Source organism: Hemicordylus capensis, chromosome 5 (assembly GCF_027244095.1).
Source record: "Hemicordylus capensis ecotype Gifberg chromosome 5, rHemCap1.1.pri, whole genome shotgun sequence".
Classification (NCBI taxonomy): domain Eukaryota; kingdom Metazoa; phylum Chordata; class Lepidosauria; order Squamata; family Cordylidae; genus Hemicordylus; species Hemicordylus capensis.
In genome coordinates this window covers 237705137-237728002 of record NC_069661.1, presented here as the reverse complement: position 1 = coordinate 237728002, position 22866 = coordinate 237705137, and the positions used below count along the sequence as shown (strand labels likewise).

The 22866-nt window shown below is 41.9% G+C and overlaps 1 protein-coding gene and 1 long non-coding RNA gene across 27 annotated transcripts in view; one reads left to right on the top strand and one right to left on the bottom strand.

Annotated features, from left to right (window-relative positions):
• CACNA1C (calcium voltage-gated channel subunit alpha1 C) overlaps positions 1–22866 on the bottom strand; it is an 852604-nt gene that overhangs the window by 724234 nt on the left and 105504 nt on the right. The window contains exon 1 of one of the 26 annotated variants that reach the window (XM_053254992.1): positions 20807–20853. The exons of 23 other annotated variants lie outside the window; for them this stretch is intronic. The gene's annotated coding sequence lies outside the window, so the exon portion shown is untranslated. Of the gene's footprint in view, positions 1–881; positions 906–4651; positions 4674–20806; positions 20854–22866 lie in introns of those variants that run through there. 2 more of the 26 variants (XM_053254995.1, XM_053254994.1) reach the window with 2 other exon arrangements.
• LOC128326993 (uncharacterized) lies at positions 580–3029 on the top strand. The gene is made up of 3 exons (XR_008308389.1): positions 580–680; positions 1658–1774; positions 2903–3029. It is a non-coding gene; the product is annotated as an uncharacterized LOC128326993 (long non-coding RNA).

Genomic DNA, 22866 nt, shown 5'->3' with positions numbered 1-22866 from the left:
TTTCATACACAAGTCCATAATTTGGCAGCCATCTCTGTAATTTGGTCACAAAGCTGAGGTACACAGAATGCAAGTGAATGAAAGAAGAGATGGAGGCAGAGGCTTTGAGGTAAAGTGAATATGATGCATTAAAAAATTCCCAAGGGATGGGAAGAAGGAAAAACTGAGGCCAGGCAGGACTCCAAGCAAAGGGTAGTGGAAACTCCTTGCAAAATATTTCCCACCCACCCCACTCGTTCCACCAGACTGTAACTTTACAGCAAAGACAATATAGTCATAGTACAACATTGCTTGAATTATTCAAAAGGCCTTTTAAAAAAAAAAAAAAAGAAGAAGCCTCATTCACTCACTCCTCTAGCCCAGAACAACCTGCAGAAATCAGTGCAGCCAAGTAGGTAGAAAATGAATTAATTATCTTAATTACATTATTAATTATTACTTAATTATCCTAATTACATTAATTACATTGCCTCTGTATACTTAAAGTATAGCAAAATCCTTGCCCCCGCCCCCAATAATGTTCATTGTTCCCCCTTTGCTCCTCCTGACTAGTTGTCCTCAAGTCACTCCTGAGGCTGAGGGAAAGAAAGGCGGGACAAGAACAGCCATGATGGAGAGGTGAGGCTGGAACTCACCCTCCCACTGAACTACAGCCAATTTTCCATATATTATTTTCACAGGTATTTTCCTAGTTAGATATAAAACACCTTAACGTAACACCTTTAGCACAAACCCAATCTGAAAACTATTTAATCTGAAGTATATTGATTTAGGCCATTGTCTTGAGGTAAATTAACAACCTGATTCTAAAACCTGATTTTCCAGCTAATAAAAACTCATAGGGAGTACAGCAGCTACTACACCACGATAACGCCACAAACCATAGCATTCTGTAGAGATATACGTTAACTGTGCTGTTGCAGCTTGGTGGGCCAGTAAAGAATTTAAGTACTGAGGTGACAGTTGGCTTTAATTCAAGTGCTTGCCTTCAGCTTAATAGTACTATGAATCCAGATGTCAAACTGTAGTTTCCTTGGGAAAAAGATTTATTTTTATTTCTGTAATGCTGCAAAACTTTCAGCCTTTTATAAAATATTAAATACTAGCAGTTTTAACAGTTAAAACAAAATATCAGAAAATGTAACAGCTAAGCTGCTTCTGCTGGCAGGAATTAAGCCACACAGCAGAAACACGTTACAGCCAAGTCATCCAAAATACTGTATGCACTAGCTATAAAATCTTTACAATAGCTTTTTACAAATAATTAATGTAGCATATGCCATATTATACATTAATTATATTAAATCCAACATTATAGCAGTTAAAACTGTGAGTTCAGCCACTGCAAACTAATGCTACCATGAGAACTATAATTTTTATATTTCCTGACTTTATTTCATTATTTGCATCATAAATGTTCTCTAGTGGCTCAGCAATTTGCATTGCTAATTTTTTCAAGGGAGATAATGCAAAACAGCTGTAGTGTTGTGGAATGTCATGTAAAAAGTTACAGAACTTTTTGTAAAATACCTGTTCTAGATCCCAGAACGAAGAAACCTAAAATTATAGTGTCAGACACATTCTCCCTAGATACCTGGCCTCTGTAGATCTAGGACAGGATTTTCTGATATCTGATGACTATCTCCTATCTTCCTAGGAGTACTGAAAGACCACGGTGCCCTGGGAGGAAGGCAAGAAAGGAGGCACCCAGGCCAGCAAGCTCTTAGCTCCTGAAAAGACCAACAGCCTGAGACAACAATGCTTTTAATCTTATGTAATTTCCTCTTTAATATTTAAACCATTTTGGGTGCCTTTGTCAAGGCAGAAAGGCGGTATAAAAATGCAACAAATAAATAAATACCCAGTTTACCATTTCATTTTCATTTGTGCTGTTTTGTCTAACGACTGAAGAAACAATTGCTCCTCAAAATTAATTTTGAGCCTACAATAGCAATTTTAAACATCTCATCCCAAGCAGCATACTTGCTTAAAATTATGTGAAATCAAGAGATTTAAAATAGTTACAGCCTGTAGTGTGATATAGTATACATAGCCCTTGTTTCATATATTTCTCTCAGAAAATGAATAGGGAAGTCATCAACACAGCAAATTTCAACCAGTTTCAAATCTGTTTAGCTGTCATGGCTCCCAATCAAGGAATCTTGGGGACCGTATTTCTATGAAGGGACTAGGAAATCTCAGTACATACATAAAACTAGCATTTGTGAGAGAAGCTATTTTAGTTCTTAAGGTTGCCAATTCCCCAGGACTGGGCTGGAGTTTCCAGGAATCGGCCTCAATCTCCATGTGACCACTGAAAGCAATCCTGGAGATTTTAAAGGTTGAATATTGTGGAAAATACTGAGGAATCAACATCTCCAGATATAATTTCAGTCAGAATTGGCAACCCTAGCTCCTCTCTTACTTTCAAATTCCTTTTTAAAAGCCACCTTTTCTGTGAAATACTTGGCACAATGTCTCAGTCCTCCTTCCCTGCTGTAACTAAGCTTATGTATATGTAAATGAAATAATCACATATTTTTCCTGTTTACTCCGCCTCCATGTCCCTCCCCTTTCTCTACTGTTTCCCCTTGTATCAAAATCTATATTATAAGCACCCTAGAGCAAAGACCTGTTCTCTAATTATTTGTATAACATCATGTACATGAACGGTGTTATATAAATAAAATTATTTTTATTTCATACCCATTTCAATCTATAAAATCAATGTGCTTGTGAAACAATTGTTTCAACATTTGTTTTTTGTAAACCAAGCTTTAACACTTACAGATACATACAAACAAGCAATTTCCAAGCCTTCTATGAGAAAGTTGAAAGGAAACATACCCCCTGCTTTAAAAATATACTGCAAACTAACTGTGCCTTAAATTTTCTCCACTAGGTGGTTGGCTACTCTACAGAATTATATGAAACTACCATATATGGAAGAAAAGGCAGGAATTCTCAAGTGTGTAACTCTGCCCTCCCCTTGGAAAATGGCTGACTTTATAATATATTTGTATATTTCATTTGTGGCTCCTGTCTATCTGTAACCTGGACAGTATGGTAACTGAAAATCTATGTTCAGTATCTGGAGTAGTGTTCATACCAGATGCTCAAGATCTAAGAATGGCTAGGAAGGAGAAAGCTAGGGATGGGCAGTATTTTCCCCTCTCCACCAAAACCTCCTCTGCTATCCGTTGGCTCACTCTTAGTGAAACTTGTGTTTGCTCTGCTCAAGAGCTTCCAGGAGGAAGAGGAGAAGTAGATAGTAAAGAATTAGCAAATTGGTTAAAGCAGTGAAGAACCCAGGGTAGGGATATGCAAACACTGCATGCACGGATGCCATGTGTGTGCTGGCGTCACACAGGGGTTCTTGGGACAAGTGCTGCTGCAGCTGAAAGCTGCATGCAGCAGCAGAGAGCAGACCTGCTCTCCTTTTTAAAAAAGAGCCCACTCCCCACGGCACCAAACCGGTTCAGACCTCATCCGAACTGGTTCGTTGCTGAACCAGTGCATGAACCTCAGTTCGTGCACATCCCTAACCCAGGAATCTGCCTTATACCGAGTCTGGCCATTGGTTCATCTAGCTCAGTATTGCCTTACACTGACTGGCAGCAGCTCTTCACGGTTCTCAGCACTGTTCCCTCTAAGGCGTGCACACGTGAGCGAGCTCACAAGTTTTCTGATGTCCGCTCAGTTCATTTTAGAACCCGCTCAGTTTGAATTAGGAAGGCCCCACTCTGAATGCATGTTTGCACACAGTGCCTTGATACTGCCGCCCAGAGCAAAACTCATTCCACACAGAGATGAAAAAAAATTAGAGGGACCACTGGTTCTCCTGCCACTAAGCCCCAGAACCTCTATCCCACCTTCTGCTGTTCCTTGCATAGTCTCTTATTGCCTCAAGCCCTCCCTCTGACACCGCCCCCCAGCACTCTCTTCAAGGCAGCAATTTCTCTTATACTTCCATACAGAGTATGGGACAAGGTTAGGTTAAGGCAATCCACTCAGGGCAAACACAACAATCTTGTACTGACTCAAACCCTATTCCATCTGTTATTTGGCTCAACTAGGGATTGTGGCCATGTGCTCTTGGAAGGAGTAGACTAAACAAAGTGTGTGATCAGAGAGTAAAAAATAAAGAAAAGGAACCACCCCAGTACAAGCCCTGGGTGAGTCAAATGACAAGAGGGGACAGGCCAAAGGGGGAAACATAACCCAAACCAAGCAGCTCACTTTCTCAAGAAGTGGTTTGGGAAGTGGGTTGGTACAACCAAAAATGTCTGGAAGGGAGGGTTACGTAAGGGCACAAGCCTCTGGGAATCTCTCTCCCGTGAGACCCAATGAAACAAACATAGGTTGTAAAAGAGCACTTTCATGCATTATGTCTCTACATATATTGCAAACAAATGAAACATGCACAAAAGCCTTTTAGTGATGGAAAAGGAACTCACAAAACAACAATCTAACATTTAACATAGACTATATAATTTCAAGTAACAACAAAAGGTGCTGCTTTTGAAATAAATTTTCTAACCCTCAAAAAGCCACAGTGCAAGGGTTTCTGTTAGGATTTAAACACAGAAAGCAGATAAACACAAAAACAAGCATCACCAAATTGTTCTAGCGTCCCTGGTTTCTTACACACAGCATGATTATCCAGTGTTGCATGTACTGCCGCTCGCATCATCAATGGATTCCTTCTTTAAAAGATCTGTTCTTGCAAAGAAAACCAGCAACCAGTCAGGCTGTGTCACAGTGGGAAGAAGCAGCTGTACCAGACCCGCAATTTCTGTTGTGTTTCAGATGAGATGGCCTGAAAGGCTGATTTTCAGTTAAAAACAGCCCCCCCCACCAAATTATCACAACATCTAGATTTAATTATTCACTGAGCAGAGTTTTGATGCTGTGTTGGCGGTTAATGCAAATGACATTCTCACTTACCGGCTAATTTAGCTTTCTGCACCTCAAGCTGCAACATCGCAGGAGCTGTGATCCCCCTCCTCACTGGCTTTGATAGGCAGATTAGTGGCCAATCACTATCCAGGATTCCCCCTCACTCTAAAGCTCTTCCCTCTGTTATCATCATTATTTTAATATGGACCTTTCTAGCCCATAATTAACCTGTTAGCCTGCTGTACCCACTCAAAACACAGGTAACACTTTAAGAGATTTCTTCTAGTGGAGAAAAGGCTAGATTTCCAAAACAGACCCACAGAAAGCAAAGCAACAAGTCCAAAGCAAGAGTGAAGGTGCTCTTGTAAGTGACAAGCATCTTCAATCAATGTGCATGATGCTTTCAACATGCACAGAAACTATGCCAATCTTTGTGTTGAGCATGGCTACTTTGAAAAAGGGTAGATGGGTCAATGTGAGTGCAAAGCAAAATACCACAAACGACCACACTAGTCTATACCTCTTCTGTAAAATATGTATATACCACATCTCAGCAAAAGCAAAGAAAACACCCAAAACACTAAGTTCACAAAGTAGTAAGCATAGCATAAGGAATGAGAAAAATGGTTTCCTGTCCAACATGATTCATGATCTAAAAAGTCTCTCTCTAGCTCCAGATATTTATATACCGCTTTTCAACAAAAGTTCTCAAAATGGTTTGCATACAAAAAGAGATAATTTTTAAAAAATGACTTCCTGTCCCAAAAGGGTTCAGAATCTAAAAAAGAAACATAAGATAGATACCAGCAACAACTACTGGAAAGATGCTGTGCTGGGCTTGGACAGGGACAGTTGCTCTCCCCTTGCTAAATGTAAGAGAAGCTTTAAAAGGTGCCACTTTGCTCAGTTAGCAGGGGTTGTTAAGCAGGTTAAAAGTCCTGACTGAGCCTTTTCTCACGGTCATGTGAGAGGGCTTCAGGGCAGCCAGTAGGGAAGGCAGCAATAGCTCACCTTCCCTGCAGATGATCTGGCAGTTGGGTCTGGGAGGGTCAGGGTGCACAGATTGCACGTCCAGACAGCCCATTGTGCGGGGGTTGGGAACTCTCACAATGCACTGTGTGAATGTGCAGTGCATTGTGGAGATACTCCCAGCGACAGGCAGGCACCCACCAGTGCTGTAGTATCATCTGAAAGCAGCCGACATTGTCACACAATCAAGTAAACTTCATTTAAGAGGCAGGTTTCAAAACTGGATATGGCAGCGCACCCTCTTTATCTATTTCATAATTCGTGCTACTCTTGCTGAGGAAACCTGTTGGGAAGAACCCTAATAAAGAGACGTTGGCTTTTGTATAATTAATTGCTTCTGCATGAGAAAGTAACATCGCAGGAAGAAAAGTGGCTAGGTTACATGTAGCATGTTGTGAGCCATTCCTGCACAGCAGCTCACCGCAGATCTCTCAAGCTCACTACGATAAATATCCAAAAATGGGGATGAAAGAAATTGCTCAGTCTGTGTTGCTGTGAGTACCCACAATGGCTTTCTAAGCGCTTCCAGGCACAATTCAAAGTGCTAGTGATAACCCACAAAGACCTGAACAACTTAAGGTCCTGAATACCTTTGGAAATTCCTCTCCCTTTATGAGCCCACAAGGTTCCTTCCTTCTTCTGGGAATGCTCTATTAAAAATGTGTACAAAATATTTGGTACAAATATGTACCAAATTTGTTCAACAAAGGTTTATTGACAGAGTTTCTCTTTAGGTCAGTTCACACAAACCTACTAGGGTATAGGCTCTACAAATCACGGAGTATGAGAATACATATCTGGCACACATTTCCTCTTTTATCATGTGTAGAATATATAGAGGCTGTTCTCATGAGCAGCCAAGCCCAGGCTTAGAGAGCCAAGCCTGAGCTTGGCTGCCTGTGAGAACTGCCAGGATCCATATGGGTCCTGGTGGTGCTGCGGCACAAAACGCAGCGTTGAAGCCCAGCTCAGCGTCAAGGTTAAGGGCGCAAATGCAAAGCCTTCCCCCATGCCCATACGCCTGATAGGTTTTGTGAATGGCCCATATCATCTAAGCCTGGGCATGTATACATAAACACATACACATCAAGGCCATGTACAATCAATTTATTCATCACAAAAAAGCAAATGTTTTGTGTGGGTGGGGTGTACACATATACAGATGTAGGGGGGCATATGCCTTGGTTCTCACAGCATGTTCTATATGTGGTTTCTGGGGGCTGAGCCTATACTGCACTAAGCATATGGTCTACAAGTTTTATACAAACCTGGGCTTTACTAGAAAGGTCTGCCTGAATGTATGAGGCTTCCTGGAAATGCAAGACCTTTTAGTCTTAGTAGGCTGTGTCAGGCAGGCACCACTTCTGAAGTTCCCCTGCATTTCAGGGTGGGGTAGCTGGTCAGGAGGTGCAGAAAGGTTGCCTCCAGAAAGTGAGAAACGACACTGAACGTTTAGACCTTGCCTCCCAGCCTTCTGGATTCTGAAGTTTTCCAACTCCTCATGATATACAGTACAAGTTTTACCAACACGAAATATGGCAGAGACCCTCTCTGGACCAGATTAAAAGGTAACATTTTAGATTGGTAGAGGTGAGGGTAGAATCTACATTCATTTCTCAACAACTAAAAGAGCCCAGAGTGGCAAGTATGTTACATGTGCACATTTTTGTGAAGAAACTGTATACAGAACAGTATCTTATTAAGTCATTTTAAAACATTCTTCTTTACGAATATTTAGACCACAGAATTCCCACAGAACTTAGAAGCTTTTATAAACTTCACAAAACTTGGACAGTTTAAACTCTTGTCAACTAATGCAGTATAATCCGAAGGATTTATAGACACACTGAATATGCCTAGCACAGCTTCTAAAAGTGTCCAACAAAAGAAAGCTAAAAGTGTGATGGCTGGTCTTTTGGACATGATCACCACTCCTGATATTTCTTGGTATATTGTGTTTATATTTCATCTATCAAGGATTATAGTTTTTTAGCTGACTAATCATTTGGGTCTTAACTAATTTATTAAAGATCTATATTTGCATATGTCCAAAACCTTATTAAAGGTGCATTTTTTAGGCTACTGAAGGAACCACATCATTTCTCTTAAATGTTGAATAACTTACAATTTAATACAGAAAGGACCCAATCACATCTGAACATTGCCTACTATGGGATCTATGCATTCTTTCTTCCCAGCAAACTGATTGTGTGAATGAGGCCTACATGCACAGTACTAATTCACACTACAGAGCCTACGTACAGTGAGGAAGGGCTCATGAACCCAGTCCTACATGGTGGGGCTGTTTCTGAAAAAGCCCAAAGATTAACACTCATTATTAGAAGTAAACACCATCTCTATATAGTTTTTACCCCCATCACTTCAGGAATCTGAAATACAAGTGGAAGGACAGGAACCCGTGACAAAAATGCCACATCCAATCTGAAATCAAATGTGTTATATTGGTGAGGAAGAGACCGAACAGGGCATTGATGGGCAGCAGAAGGTGAAATGTAGGGTTAGGAGGACCAGTTTTATTTGTTTTCTTATTTGGTATAGTATATTTTGTTGCTTTCACATTTATTTATTTTTTTGGTTAAAAGGTGTTTCTGTTTGTCCTCTCTTTGTTCTTGTGATTGACATTTTCTCCCCCTTATTTTCTTTATATAGCCTTGTCTTGTGTAACTGTTCACACCGTCACCTCACCCACTGCCAATAGTTTTCCTTGCTCCCTCCTTCCATCATCCCCTTCTCCCAATTCTTTATCTCACCCTCCTCCCCCAGAACTTCTAATGTTCTTGTTGTGCCCTGTTGATTGACAGGAAGAGAAGAACCTCCTTTTGGAACCTTCACTCAGGCATTCTATGGCTGTAACATGTAGGTAATCTATGCTTCTTCTGGAGTGCCTTTCGGTGCGGGGGGGGGCATCCAGGCATCTGTGCAAAGCTAACATTTGGGGGTAAGTCTTGTGGCCCCTCTCAACACTTCTAAATGCCCACACACACACTCTTGATGGGGGCTTGCAGAGGTTCTGTGCCTATCCATACACTTCATTAGTAGTCAGTAATATATAAACAAAGAGATTGCTCCCTTTTTAAAAGCAGCACACAAGTGTCAAAGAAGCACACAAGCTTACAAAAAAAGAGTGGTGGGGGGGAACAGTTGATTTCCTATCAGATATCCTATCAGCGTTTTGGAAGTTCCAGACTAAAAACATATATTGACATTGATTTCAATTTAGCACTGTCAACTTCAATTGTCTACAGTTCTTCGTGGTAGAAGGAAAGTTAGCCACAAAGGCTTCACCCTGAAATGTAAAATTAATCCAATCTGTCACTGCTTTGAATACCGCTGTAGAAGAGCCATATGAAAACGTGGCATACAAACAAATATACATATATGTTAGCTTTAGATACAGATTGAAAGGAAAAACAGTCTTTTACATGTCTTTTTAATCTAATTTATCATACAGAGGGAGGCAGGCAATGCATCTGCATGGCCCTATCCATACAAGCTGGACAAGGAGCACATCTGGAAATGTCCCTAATTTTCCCCAGGAGGCTTTACACACAGGGCTTTTATTTCGAATCTCCTCTAGAATGGAGTGGGCCAATCTACATATTAGCTGCATTTACCCCAAAGCAGCTGCAGGCTATCAGGGACCAGTACAGATGGGACTCTGTTTCCCCCCAAATCGAGGCTGTACATTCTGGCTTAGCCTGAAACATGTCCAGCTTTTAAAAATCCTCTAGATTCAGCAGCTTTTGGAGAAAAAAATCCAAGGCTTCTGTTATGCCCTGCCGCTTCTCATTGATGTGTGGAGTGGCCATGCCAGTAATTTGGAGTTTTTCAAAACTCAATGAAGGGTAGTTTACATAGGCTTTAGATATGCAGAATGAATGTAACTTTTTGTCTGTGCTGATTCCACAGAGAGAAAGCTCCAATTTCTGCTTTAAACTTCCCTGCCTCTTGAATTGTTTGGGATGTGGGTGGGTGGGTGGGGGGAATGTGAGGTGATGAAGGCAAGGGTTAAGCGTTCTGCTGTTTGATCGAACTTTTGGCAACTTGTCATGCCAGTCTTCCGCTCCTCCATAGCTCAAACTAACAACAACAACAAAGCTCTCTCACTCTCCTCCTCTCTGGTGTGATTTGTGATTGGTTGGAGAAAAACCCCAGAGTAAGCCAGTGGGAATGCACAGAAAAAAGATCTGCCAGGGATTGCAGAGAGGAGCCAACCCTATGTAAACTGTCTATTTAATCCCCCAAATTAAACATCTTGCAAATCTGCTGCGAAGCAGATTCACTCTTCAGATACCCCACGGCATGAATAACACCCAGACAAGGCATTCATTAAATTGGACTATGGGTCTCTGGAGGTCAGTAGTATGCTTTCAAGTAGTCTTGTGAGGACCAAAAACAACCTGTCAGGATTCAAACCTCCTATATGTTTGCTATATGAGGCACCTGTTCTGGGGAGCCACTCAAGAAGACTACAGAGTGGAGGCAGAAAGAGCAGAATTGTTCTCCGAGTTCTCAACATGGCTGCCCCTCCCATAGGGCCTACTGTCTTGGCCTGGCTATCCATACTTCCAGGTCAGGCCTGGGTCTTCCCTAGGCAATAATCCCTTCCATTTCAACCTCATTAATTAATGTAGTGGGATGGAGGGTATGGTTAAAAAAAATGCAACTACATCTTTAGACAATTTATAGATACTACCTGGCCCTGCGCAGAATATCTGCACCCTAGTTCTCTGTCTGTCTCCCCTCCCCAGACAATCCGGCTCCCTGACCTGCCTCCCCTCGCCACCTTATGCCACCCCTTGCCATCCGGGATGGCAGTAGAGGCAGCAAAACCTCCCCCACTCTCCCGCCTCACTCAGCCAGTGTCCCTCCCCACGCACGCAGTCAGTTCTCCCCACCCCAGCCGGAGTGGCATCATGGCCTAAGTCGGCTCCTACCACCAGCCTCCATCACGTCGGCCTGCCCAGTCTCCTTGTGAGGAGGACGGCAGATTGGAGTGGGAAAGCACACCTCAGGCCAGCCTCCATTGGCCTGCCCAGTCTCCTCACAAGGAGAACGGCCGAGCCGAAGCCTGCCCGGATGGCCTTCAGTGTGCTCTTCTGCCCCAGCTCGGCCGCCCTCCTCGCAAGACTCGGCAGGGCGATGGATGCTGCCACACAATTTCTTTTTCTTTCTTTCTTTGCTGCTACCTCCTCTCTTCTTCCTCATCCTCTCCTCCTCGGCAGCAGCTGTCCCTCTGTCTGCCACTCAGCCCTACTCCATACCTTCTCTCTCCTCTGGACAACTCTCTCTCTCTCTCTCTCTCTCTCTCTCTCTCTCTCTCTCTCAACTCTCACAAGATGTGCCATGCACCACAGGATTTGAAAACATACATCCTAAGGCTTTTATATATAAAGAAGATATCTACTGATTAAATTTTACAGCCCTAATCTTATATCTTTGTATCCTAGGTGACTACAAATACAATCTTCCACAAAAATGCCCACCAGTCTAAAAAACATTTTTGCACATGAATGTTTTTCATTTTTGCATTCCGAACAGAACTCAATTTGGCTGCCATTATGGAGGCTGAAGCTGGGAGGCAGGGGAGAATAGCTTTCAAATGCAATGCAGCTTTTAGATTATGCTAGTTCCACAGGATTTTACTGAAACACATAAAGTTAGACAATTGCTTATAGAAATCCCAAGACAAAACAACCAGTCAGTGTTTGTGGTTGGGTTTTTTTAAGGCATGTATTTTACAGGTGAGACTCAGAAAATTAGAATATCGTGCAAAAGTCCATTAATTTCAGTAATGCAAATTAAAAGGTGAAACTGATATATGAGACAGACGCATTACATGCAAAGCGAGATAAGTCAAGCCTTAATTTGTTATAATTGGGATGATCATGGCGTACAGTTCATGAAAACCCCAAATCCACAATCCCAGAAAATTAGAATATTACATGGAACCAAGAAGACAAGGATTGTAGAATAGAACAATATCGGACCTCTGAAAAGTATATAGTGTACTGTGCTTGATTGGCCAGCAAACTCGCCTGACCTGACCCCATAGAGAATCTATGGGGCATTGCCAAGAGAAGGATGAGAGACATGAGACCAAACAATGCAGAAGAGCTGAAGGCTGCTAATGAAGCAACCTGGTCTTCCATAACACCTCATCAGTGCCACAGGCTGATAGCATCCATGCCACGCCGCATTGAGGCAGTAATTGCTGCAAAAGGGGCCCAAACCAAGTACTGAATACATATGCATGCTTATACTTTTCAGAGGTCCGATATTGTTCTATTCTACAATCCTTGTCTTCTTGGTTCCACGTAATATTCTAATTTTCTGGGATTGTGGATTTGGGGTTTTCATGAGCTGTACGCCATGATCATCCCAATTATAACAAATTAAGGCTTGACTTATCTCGCTTTGCATGTAATGCGTCTGTCTCATATATCAGTTTCACCTTTTAATTTGCATTACTGAAATTAATGGACTTTTGCACGATATTCTAATTTTCCGAGTTTCACCTGTACATATGCGGTTCTTAATTTTTATTTTTTGTTCTACTGCTTATTGGATTCAGTGAACTTGCAGACAGGGTGTTTTGTCTCATAGACCACATCTTGTCCATCCAATGGCCACCTGTATTTTCCCTGCATTAAAATTAATTTTTAAAAAATTTGATTTATATACTGCCCTTCCAAAAATGGCTCATGGCTGAGATAAATTAGCACAATTAGCATAACAAATCCGATTTTGTTGAGAACAATGGTGCAGCTATGTACTGCCCATTAATGTGAATGAGACATAGCACAAGAAAGCACCCAAAGACACACTAGGCTAGTTCTCACAATCATTAATTACGTAGGAGAAGCCTCCTACCCAAGTTCAGGAGCTGTGTGCACTCCCATTTTCCGATCATTTGTGAAGGGAAAGCAAGGTAGGAGGGGGAAGAAGTGATTGTCTGTAAAGCAGCAGCTGGGTCGGTGGGCTTTTTGTCCTACCTCATTGAAGAGCTGGGTAGGACAGATCACTTCCTCCCCCTCCTACCTTGCTTTTCACTCACAGACAATAGGAATAAGAGAGAACACACAGCTCCTGAACCTGGGTAGTAGGCTTCTCCTACCCAATTAATGATCATGAGAACAGTGCTTCTATTTCAATGGAAAAAATGTTGCAATTCTGCATGTGGCAGAAAGTGGGAAAGCAATAACTGGATAATTCTACAAGGAACAATTTGGAAGTGCCCCTAGTTTTCCTCAGACAAGACATTCATTAAACTATGGTCAACCAAAGGATTCAGATGATGCGCCTCCTATTCTGTACACTGGAATCTCTTGCAAGAAGCCACGCAAGGCTGCAAAGCTGAGAAATAAGAGGCAGAATTGTTCTCCCAAGTCGCAATATGGCTCCATCTCCCTGATAGCTATTGACTTGGCCTGGCTATAAATACTTTGAGGTCAGGCCCATTTTTTTCCCTTGGCAACAATTATACTCTGGTCCTGCAGTTTCCTAAGTTTGCCTTCTGCTAGCCTGCTTGTTCCTCTCTCTCTCTCCCATCTTGCCTGCCTGTTTCCTTCTAATTTGAGCAGATTGCTAAACTAGTTGTTTGTCTTTCCATCCACTTTCCTGTTGGTATCCTCACTGCAGTCCATCCCCTGCCCTTTGAATAAATTTCTCAGTTCAGATTCCTGCCTGAAACTGATGCTCCTATGAATCTGCTCAAGCACTCCATCCAATTTCAGTCCCAATCTTGCCAGGATTTGCACTTACCTATTTAAATATTAAAATATTTCTGCCCTGCCCTTACAGCACACTGCTGTTCATGACAGCTTATGATAAAAGCTACAATACAATAAAAATAAAATTAAAACCAAGATCAACAAAAACTAAAAGCAATAACAACCAGATTTATAATGCCTCTTGGAAGAGGAGGGTTTACAAGCTCTTGATAAAACTCATCAGGGAGGGAGACTAGCAAAGCTCCTCTGGGAGGATGTTCCAAAACGGGGAACCACTACTCAGAAGACCTTGTCTCTGGTCCCCACTAACCAGATCTGTGTCAGTGGTGGGGCCAAAAGCAGGGCCTGTGAAAAAGAGCAAAGGACCGTGACAGATCTGTATGAGTGAATGGCATCAGAAATATACCACAGTCTCAAGTCATGTTGGGCTTTGAAGGTCAGAATCAGCACTTCAAACATGGTCTGGAAGCAAACTGGCAATCAATGAAGCTGCCACAGGATAGGTGTAATGCTTGTGTCGCCATTAGCCCCCAAAAGCATCCTTGTGGCATTTTAACTTCCTCCATACTTGGCTGCCTATGACCCAGCACAGAGGTCCCTCAAGACTGTAACAAAAACAAAAGAGCACTGGACAGATTCACATTACCTTTGCCCCCTATATGCAAGAAGTCCCAAGTTCCACTCACACGGAGAAATATAACATGTATATACCAAGAAATAACAGATCTTTCCAGCAGTAGTTTCCCCAACACTGGTAACTTGCAAAAGATATGCCATAAATTGCTGCCAGTTTAGTTGACCATCCACAGGTTTGCAACACAAGCATGTGCACAAGAAGAAACAAACTACTCATGTTTAAGGAAAAATAGTTTGTGACCTGCTCCAATGTATTCTTTCCACTGATTAGAAAATAAAAGCCTACAGAGGAATCCTCAGAAGTACTATCTCATTTAAATCCTGGAGGATCATATACAAAATAGGTAAAATAATATTTTCTCTCTCTACCTCCCCAACCTCTGCTTTGCCTCACACTGGCCTGAGATGGTTGGGGAACCTTTTTAAGCATCTGTTCCCCCTTCATTTTGCCCAGACCCACTTCTCTTCCCCATGCCTTCTCCTTCCTCAATGGGATCAGAGTACTCTATTAGCTAGCAGCAGCTGATTGTGTTACTTGTTCTCTCTGGTGGCATCTGATCTGACCTTCCCTGAGAAGATGTGCTGAAGAAAGTCTGCCCATCTTCCTGCTCAAGGATTACTAACTGCCAGATCAGCAACAGCCAGAGAGAACAAGTATCACAGCTGGGGCAGCAAGATGCAGCTAGTGAAAAAAGCCAGCTGCTCCTGCTCTGAGGAGGTGCAGCATATGATCCAGTAAGATACCAACATCCTTTTTATATGACAGTGAACAAAAAGAGGGAGGAGAATCTCTCCATAATCACTATCTGGTTACAGATCAGCCCATATCTTGCTTTACATAAAACAGAATTTTCTCAGAACAAATGAAAAAAGTTTCCCATAAGTTCTGCTAAATGTGAAAGCCACTAATTGACTTCCGAAGCCTATTTTTCAAATGAAATGTTTCCTGTTTCTTAAAAAGCACACTTATTTATTCCAGAGTTTTATACCCCACTTTTCAATTTAAATACATTTCTAAAGTGTCTCGCAATAAAATGTCAATAAAAACAAATAACACAATTAAATACAGAATCAAATCTTATTTTTATGACTACAGCTTGAAAACATCTTGTTGCTTTGGTAGCTAGAGGTGGATCTATACCAAATGGCACCCCAGGTGAGGAGCAGCTTCAGTGCTGCAACTCTCCATTTTTGAATGCCTTGTTAATTGTAGCATTTGTAGCCCCTTTCACACCTTTGATGCATAATCTGTGTCCGTGATATTCCCCTGACATATATTATGCAATGATTATATGCATAATCATTTTTGGGGTGACAATGTAATGGAAGGGTGCTGGTTATGCTAAGTAAAATCTCACACTAGGCCTCAAAAGCCTAGAAGCTTGTCTCTGCTAAATGACAAGATAAATTTCACATAGTATTTACTTAACTTAGTACATACAGCAGCAGAATGTCAAAGCAAGAGATGTTTGCTTTGTCTCAATCAATATCAAGTGAATGTTTAACTACCACAGCATTTGGCTGAATGAGTGAGTGAAAGAGTGTGTTTGGAAACATATGGAAGTGTAGGGCTTACCAACTATGGGACAGATGAGAAGCTTGAGCATCTTCTCCCACATGACATAAGGAAGGCGTCTCCTGGTGATGTGGAAAGATAACCCTGACCAGAGGTGCGCTTATCCCTGGACTCTGGGCCCGAAGTCATAGGAACATAGGAAACTGCCATATACTGAGTCAGACCATCGGTCTATCTAGCTCAGTATTGTCTTCACAGACTGGCAGCAGCTTCTCCAAGGTTGCAGGCAGGAATCTCTCTCAGCCCTATCTTGGAGATTCTGCCAGGGAGGGAACTTGAAACCTTCTGCTCTTCCCAGAGCGGCTTCATCCCCTGAGGGGAATATCTTGCAGTGCTCACACATCAAGTCTCCCATTCATATGCAACCAGGGCAGACCCTGCTTAGCTATGGGGACAAGTCCAGGGCTTCCACACCCCTGCGGGTCCCCAAATCCTCTTTAGTCTGTCCTGGATTGTATGGTTTGTGCCTCAAGAACCTACTTGTTAAAAAATGGTGCTTGACTTGCAGCAGTGTGGGGGAAGGGGAGCTCCAAAGGCCTTTAGGTCCAGGCTCCAAAATTACCTACGGTAGGTGCACCTCTGACCCTGAAAGGCAGCCAAGGCCTGACCCTGTTGGAGTAGTCTGACCCAGAAGAAACCTTGGGGGACTTTCCAAGTGATGGGTCGGTGGGTCTGGTTACCCCTTCCTCCAGAAGTAGGGTTGCCAGGTCCAGATGGTGAAAAAAAGTCTATATACATCACCAAAAAAAAGTGGAAATAGAGGACACTTTTCACCAAAAAAAAAGTCTCCAAAAAGTCTCCACTTTGCACATGTTTATTGATACAGCTGACTACTGTGAAGCTGATGACCAAGTGAGCAGTATGTCTGCTCAGTCTGCTGCCTAGGTGCTGAGTTCTCAAGGCCCCTGCTTCTTCACTGTCAATTCATCTCCTAGTTAGGTTTACCACATACACAGTCCTTTCTCTTTCTCCCCCGTGGATCACTCAGCCTGCTCTCCCCAACCAGGCCAGAACTTCACTTCTTGGCTCGAGGCAAGGTAGCCAGCTAGCTGACGAGCCAGCCTCTTTGCATGCTGGCGCAGTTCTGCCTGTATGGCCTCCCACTCGCTTGCTATACTATATGACTACAAACATTTATATACAGCTTTTCAGCAGAAGGTGGTTTTCAAATAAAAATAAATAATAAGATGCTCCCCTGTCCCCAAAAAGCTCACAATCTAAAAAGAAATACAAATTAACACTACCATTGAAAGAATTCTGTGATGGGTTGGACAGGACCAGTTGCACTCCCCATGATAAATAGAATATATTAACCACTTTAGCAGGAGTCAGTTAGCAGGGGTAGCTGCTAACTGAATAAAGTTAGTTAGCTAAGTGCTAACTTCTCACTGCCGCCGCCACCGCTGCCATTACATGAAGGAAGCCAAGCTGCTCCTGCCGGGTCCACCTATCTGTGCTCCTGCATCGCATGGATCTGTAACCTGCCACTGAAGCATAATCTCTACTCTGGCTCCCCCATTGGATGGATGGTCAGTAGGAAGGGGAAGGAGACAGAGGAAGAGAAGCTGTTTGGTCCCCAAAATAGTCTCAATTCCTCCTAATGCCAAAAAAAGAAAGAAAGGGGAAAAAAGGTAATTTGGTCCCCAAAACAGTTGCATGTCCTCTATAAAGGTCCCTAGTTGGCAACCCTATCCAGAAGTGGGGTGATTAGGAGAAGATCAGGCCAGGAAAACTACTCCTCACATTTTGGCCATAAAGGTTATGGTTTTGGGGAGAAGAATCAGAGAAATCCTCTCAACCAAAGAAGGGAATCAGCAAGCAGAATCAAAGCTTTTCTCATCCCTTCCAGATTGGTTCCAGCTGACTCCAGCCAAGTAACAGCACTGCTTATGAGTGTGTGTATCTGTGTGTGTGAAAGAGAGAGAGGGGGGGTGTGTTCGTTTGCTTATCAACAGCTGCAACTAGAATTTTAGTCAGATTTGCTATATTATTCCCTTCGTGATTTTGCATTATTGGCTTTATTACTCTGCTGTATCTTGTCTGCTATACTCAATAAAAGTTACATAAAAGGTGTCAAGCTTACACAGGTTGTCCAGTGACTCTTCTTCTCCTCCAGAAAGATCCTATATGTGAGATCACCCCAAAGCCCGCATAACATATATGCATTGGTATGTGTAGCATGGATCTGTAGATCTGCATTTATTCATGCCATACATAAGCAAAAGCAAATATGTGCCCTCTAATACTAAAGCTTTTTCATTTTTGAATATAACATAACACTACAAGAGAAAATAATTGTTAGTTTATTATAACTGATAAATAACCATTCAGAAAGGTATATAACTGATAATACCTTCAAAACAGCAATGGCTGACATCCAGACCAAAATGTGCTGCCGCCAACACAACAGTGTTTTTTGTTGCACAACAGGGGAAAGGTAATTTTCAGTTATTTCCCCCCTGCAGTTGCCTGTGCCTCCTGAAACTATGTCATGGAGCCCTCAGAGACATAATTTCGGAAGGTGCAGGCAACTGCAGAGGGAAGGGAAGACTGTCAAAAATCTCTCCCTCTAGTCTGGATGTCAACCACTGTTGTTTTGAAGATATTATAAATCAATCATATCCCTATTGGAATTGGGATTTATCAGTCATCATGAATTAACCAAACATTGTTATGATATTATATATTCAATAATATATTTGGAAAAATATTTAGTCTGGATATCAGCCAGTATTTCCAATGACACAGTTTAAATTAACTTAAATTCCAGTTTTAGTAACAATTCCTTACCTTCTCAATCCTTTCTCTCCTTTCCCTAGATCTAACAAAGTCTCAATTATAAAGTATCAAGTGTGGTATCAAGTACCATACTCCTTTCAGCCATTTTCCAAGCAGGCCCATTTCCACCATCTCCTATTTAGTATCTCATAATAAACAATGTACCTCATCATAAACATTAGGGGTAAGGCAGATATTTCATAATCTGCTATTTCTATTATAACTGCAGCAACTTTCCTCCAAAAAGCCTTTATTTTCATACTTGGGACCAAGTTTCATACTTGGGACCAAGACAAGGTAAGTTCACTTAGCTATTTTGCTTAAGCCCAGTTCTTCCTACCATCTCCATCAGCCAGTACAAAAACCTAACTTTGTGGTTACTTACCTGTTGGCTGTGACATCCAGAGAGCATTCTATTAGGCTGTTCTATTATACTTTTACTCTGTTCCTATTAAACTGAGAAGGGGCCATAGCTCAGTGGTAAACCACCTGTTTTTCACACAGAAGGTTCCAGATTCAGTTCCAGGTATCTCCAAGTAGCTCTGTCAGCATAAGGCAACCTGATATGTTCATACAGTGTCCACAGTTTGCTGCAAACTCACATGTGTAGAGAGAGAGCTGCAGTCTTTAGTAAACCCTATTCTGGAAGGTCCCTAAGTTCTGGGCTGTAAGAGCAACTAGAAAAACATGGAGTGGACCCCATATATTAAAACATTTTGCTCGAATATCCCCCAAAGAAAGATTGTGGAACTGTTGTGTTGGCCTACCACCACCTGGGAAACAGGGTAGATGATGAGACCTAGAACAGAAGATGATGGGAATTGTACTATCAACCAAATGGTTTCAGGGGGGAAGCAATTGAGAAACGGAACAGGAAGCCTTAGGAGGAAGGAAAAAGCCACTCCCTTATTACAGCCTGCTTAGGGCAGATTCATAAGAGCACAGTTAGAATACAGTAAAGATCATAGCCTATTTCGGATGCAATTCTAAACCATGTTTTAGCACTACATGGACAAACCTAAGGCATCTACAATCTTTCACATTTCCTCCTTTCCTCTTCTTTCTCACCACAGAGGGGAGAGTTTCCACTTTTAAACAGGCCACAGCTCCCTGGTATGCACAAATTTGGGAAGCTGTGATTAGTTAACTAATTATGGTTAGAACAAGCCAGAATAAATATCAAACCATGGTTTGATATTCTTGTTTGCTCCAAATATATTTCATCATCTAACCACAGTACCCAAAATTCATACATAATGTGATACTGAACATTGCTTTAATGTTTAAAAAACAAAAGCATTCACTCTTCTCCTTTCACTCATGAGAGAAGAAGAGAGGGGAACGTGCAAGTTCCTTAGGCTCAATCACATAGCACTAAGTCATGGTTTAGCGTTACATCTGAACAGGTTCAATGTCTTAAAGTGTTTTATGGTAAGAGAACAGGTATAGCATTTTCACATGTATATAAAAGACTCAGGGCAAGGAAAAGAAGAAAGGAAAGACGTGGAAGTGACCATTTCGCTGCACAAAATGGAAGAAGTCCTGGACCTAAAGATTTATAATGCCCTGCCCAGCCCAAAATCAATTTTTTAAAAACATTGTATTTCAAGTATTTGTAGCCCACCTTTCAAATACATGTTCCCATAAATACAGAAGTACCTGGAAAGGATGGCATTTGGCAGCATTTGCAAGTTGTTGTAATCCTAAGAAGGATGTTGTTTTTGAGATAAACCAGTTCCTGCCTCCCCCTCATGTAGCAGAAACCAAGATCAACAAATATGATTCATTGCTGAGGCAGAAAGCAAGAAATGAGGAATTTAGGGACACTAAAGATTATATGCTCCAGGATAAAATTGTGTTCAGTGTGACTGATAAAAGACTAGAGGAGCAATTGCTAAGGGAATTGGGGCTAAGTTTACAATAAGCAATAGACATCTGCAATGCCTCTGAAGTCTCACAAACACAAATTGAGCTTATGGCCGGGTCACATGGTGACAAGTTTGTGAAGGCTGCAGCACAGAGGAGCACTCCAGGCATCAGGAGCAGAGCCCAGCTGCAGGGGGACAGGAATAATACTGCCACACAAAGCAGCATTCGCACTGAGAGCAACACATTCACCCAGAACCTGCCTTACCTTAAGAGTGATATGGCCAACGTGCAGGAAATGAAATTATTTCGCCTCTGTGGGTAGGACAAGCATCTCATTCAGTGACATAGCCAAAAACCCTAGTCTAAAGTTTCAACTCTTCCCCCTGCCCAGTTAAAAGAAGAAGTCATATACACTATTCATTGTGGTTCACTGTGCAACATGTCGGCTGGTATTTTGTAGTTTGAACTCTTCATAGATTGCAGTGTTACCAGGTGATTAAAATGCTGATTCCACTCAGCTATGGTATTCTACTGAATACATGAAGGATATTTCTACAGAGTTCATATTTGGTGTCTAGGACTGAAGACAACATTTTGCCTTAATAAATCTAAAGCAAGTACCAGATCATATAAAAACAACATCTGGATATTGTGCCTATGATAGTTCCAGGACAGAACCCTAAAAGATAAACCAATCTAACAGCAGTAACAGGCAGACACAAAGCTAGACACCATTGTTAGATTCCACCTAGTTCAAATTAGTATATGCTATAAAGCACCCACATTAAAGAAAAATTGACGATGGAATATCCTGGACTTTGCAGGGGACTTGAGTTTAATGGGATACATCACATATTCACACTCCCAGTAGCTGAATTTATAATACAAGGATGCAGGAATACAATTCCCAGTGATAGACAGAATTTCATATTCTTATACTTATAGAAAAAGAAGTAGCTACAGCTGAGGTAATTGACACCATGGGTTAGCAGCTTGGTCATCATCACTGAAGAGGAAAATGGCAAACTGCAGATTTGTTTGGGTCCCAGAGCACTTAATAAAGCTGCATTTTGACAGCACTCCCAACAGATGTTCAGTGTCCATTGGCTGATAAAATCATATTTACTATTGTGGACAAGAAAGATGGATTTTGGCAAGTCAGACAAGACAAGCAGGAGGGAACCTCTGGATGAGGGGGCTGCTAACCTATATGCTTTCAACATATCATGCCGCAAATACAAATTTCTATACTGAACTTTTGGAATTAAGTCAGCTAGTGAAATATTTCAACAAAATAGTGTGACTTAGGGGTCCCTGTATCAGTAACTGACACACTTATAGCAGATTCCATGCAGAAGAGCATGATCATATCCTAAGGAATACTGTGAAGCATACCTTGGAAACAAATATTAAATTCAGCTGAGACAAGACACAGCTTGAGGTCATATAAAGTACATGGGGCTTATTGTCTCTGAGGTCAGAGCAATGTCAGCAGAGTCAGTGCAACAGCCAGACCCCACAACCCACCTCTATAGCAAAACATCTCTAGAGATTATCAGATTTCTTACACAATGGGTTGGATCCAAAGACTCTTTCCTCTGGAGGAAGCTCCTTTCTTTGGAGCAAGGGAACCTTTGGATCCAATCCAATAAAGACTGTTCTACTTGGGCAATTCCTGCATGACAGCAGACCTTTTCATACATTACATTCAACACATGTACAATCTGTGTATAGTGTGCACATGTGCAGATCTGAATGCATGTTCAGTTATTAACATGTTACGTTGAACGCAGATTGTCATGACTCCTACCTGAGCCAGAGGCAGAGGAGGGAGTTCACTGGGGTGAATCCTTGACTGCAAGAGATTCACAGTAGGAGATTCACAGTAGGAGACTGCAAGAGATTCACAGTAATGCCACCATCCATTTTATTTTGATGTGGGAAATCCTACTCTCCATATAAGTTTCCTGTGAGATAAAGTGACAAAAACCTTCCAAAAAGGGCTTGGCCTTCAAAAGCATGTGACTAAGGCAGACCCAAAAGGAAGAGTAGCACAATTCACCAACAAGGGTTTGTTGTTGGTGGTGGTGGTGTTATTAATTCTATTTCTATACCGCCCTTCCAAATATGGCTCAGGGCAGTTTACACAGAGAAATAATACATAAATAAGATGGATCCCTGTTCCCAAAGGGCTCACAATCTAAAAAGAAACATAAGATAGACACCAGCAACAGTCACTGGAGGTACTGTGCTGGGGGTGAATAGGGCCAGTTACTCTCCCCCTGCTAAATAAAGAGAATCACCACGTTAAAAGGTGCCACTTTG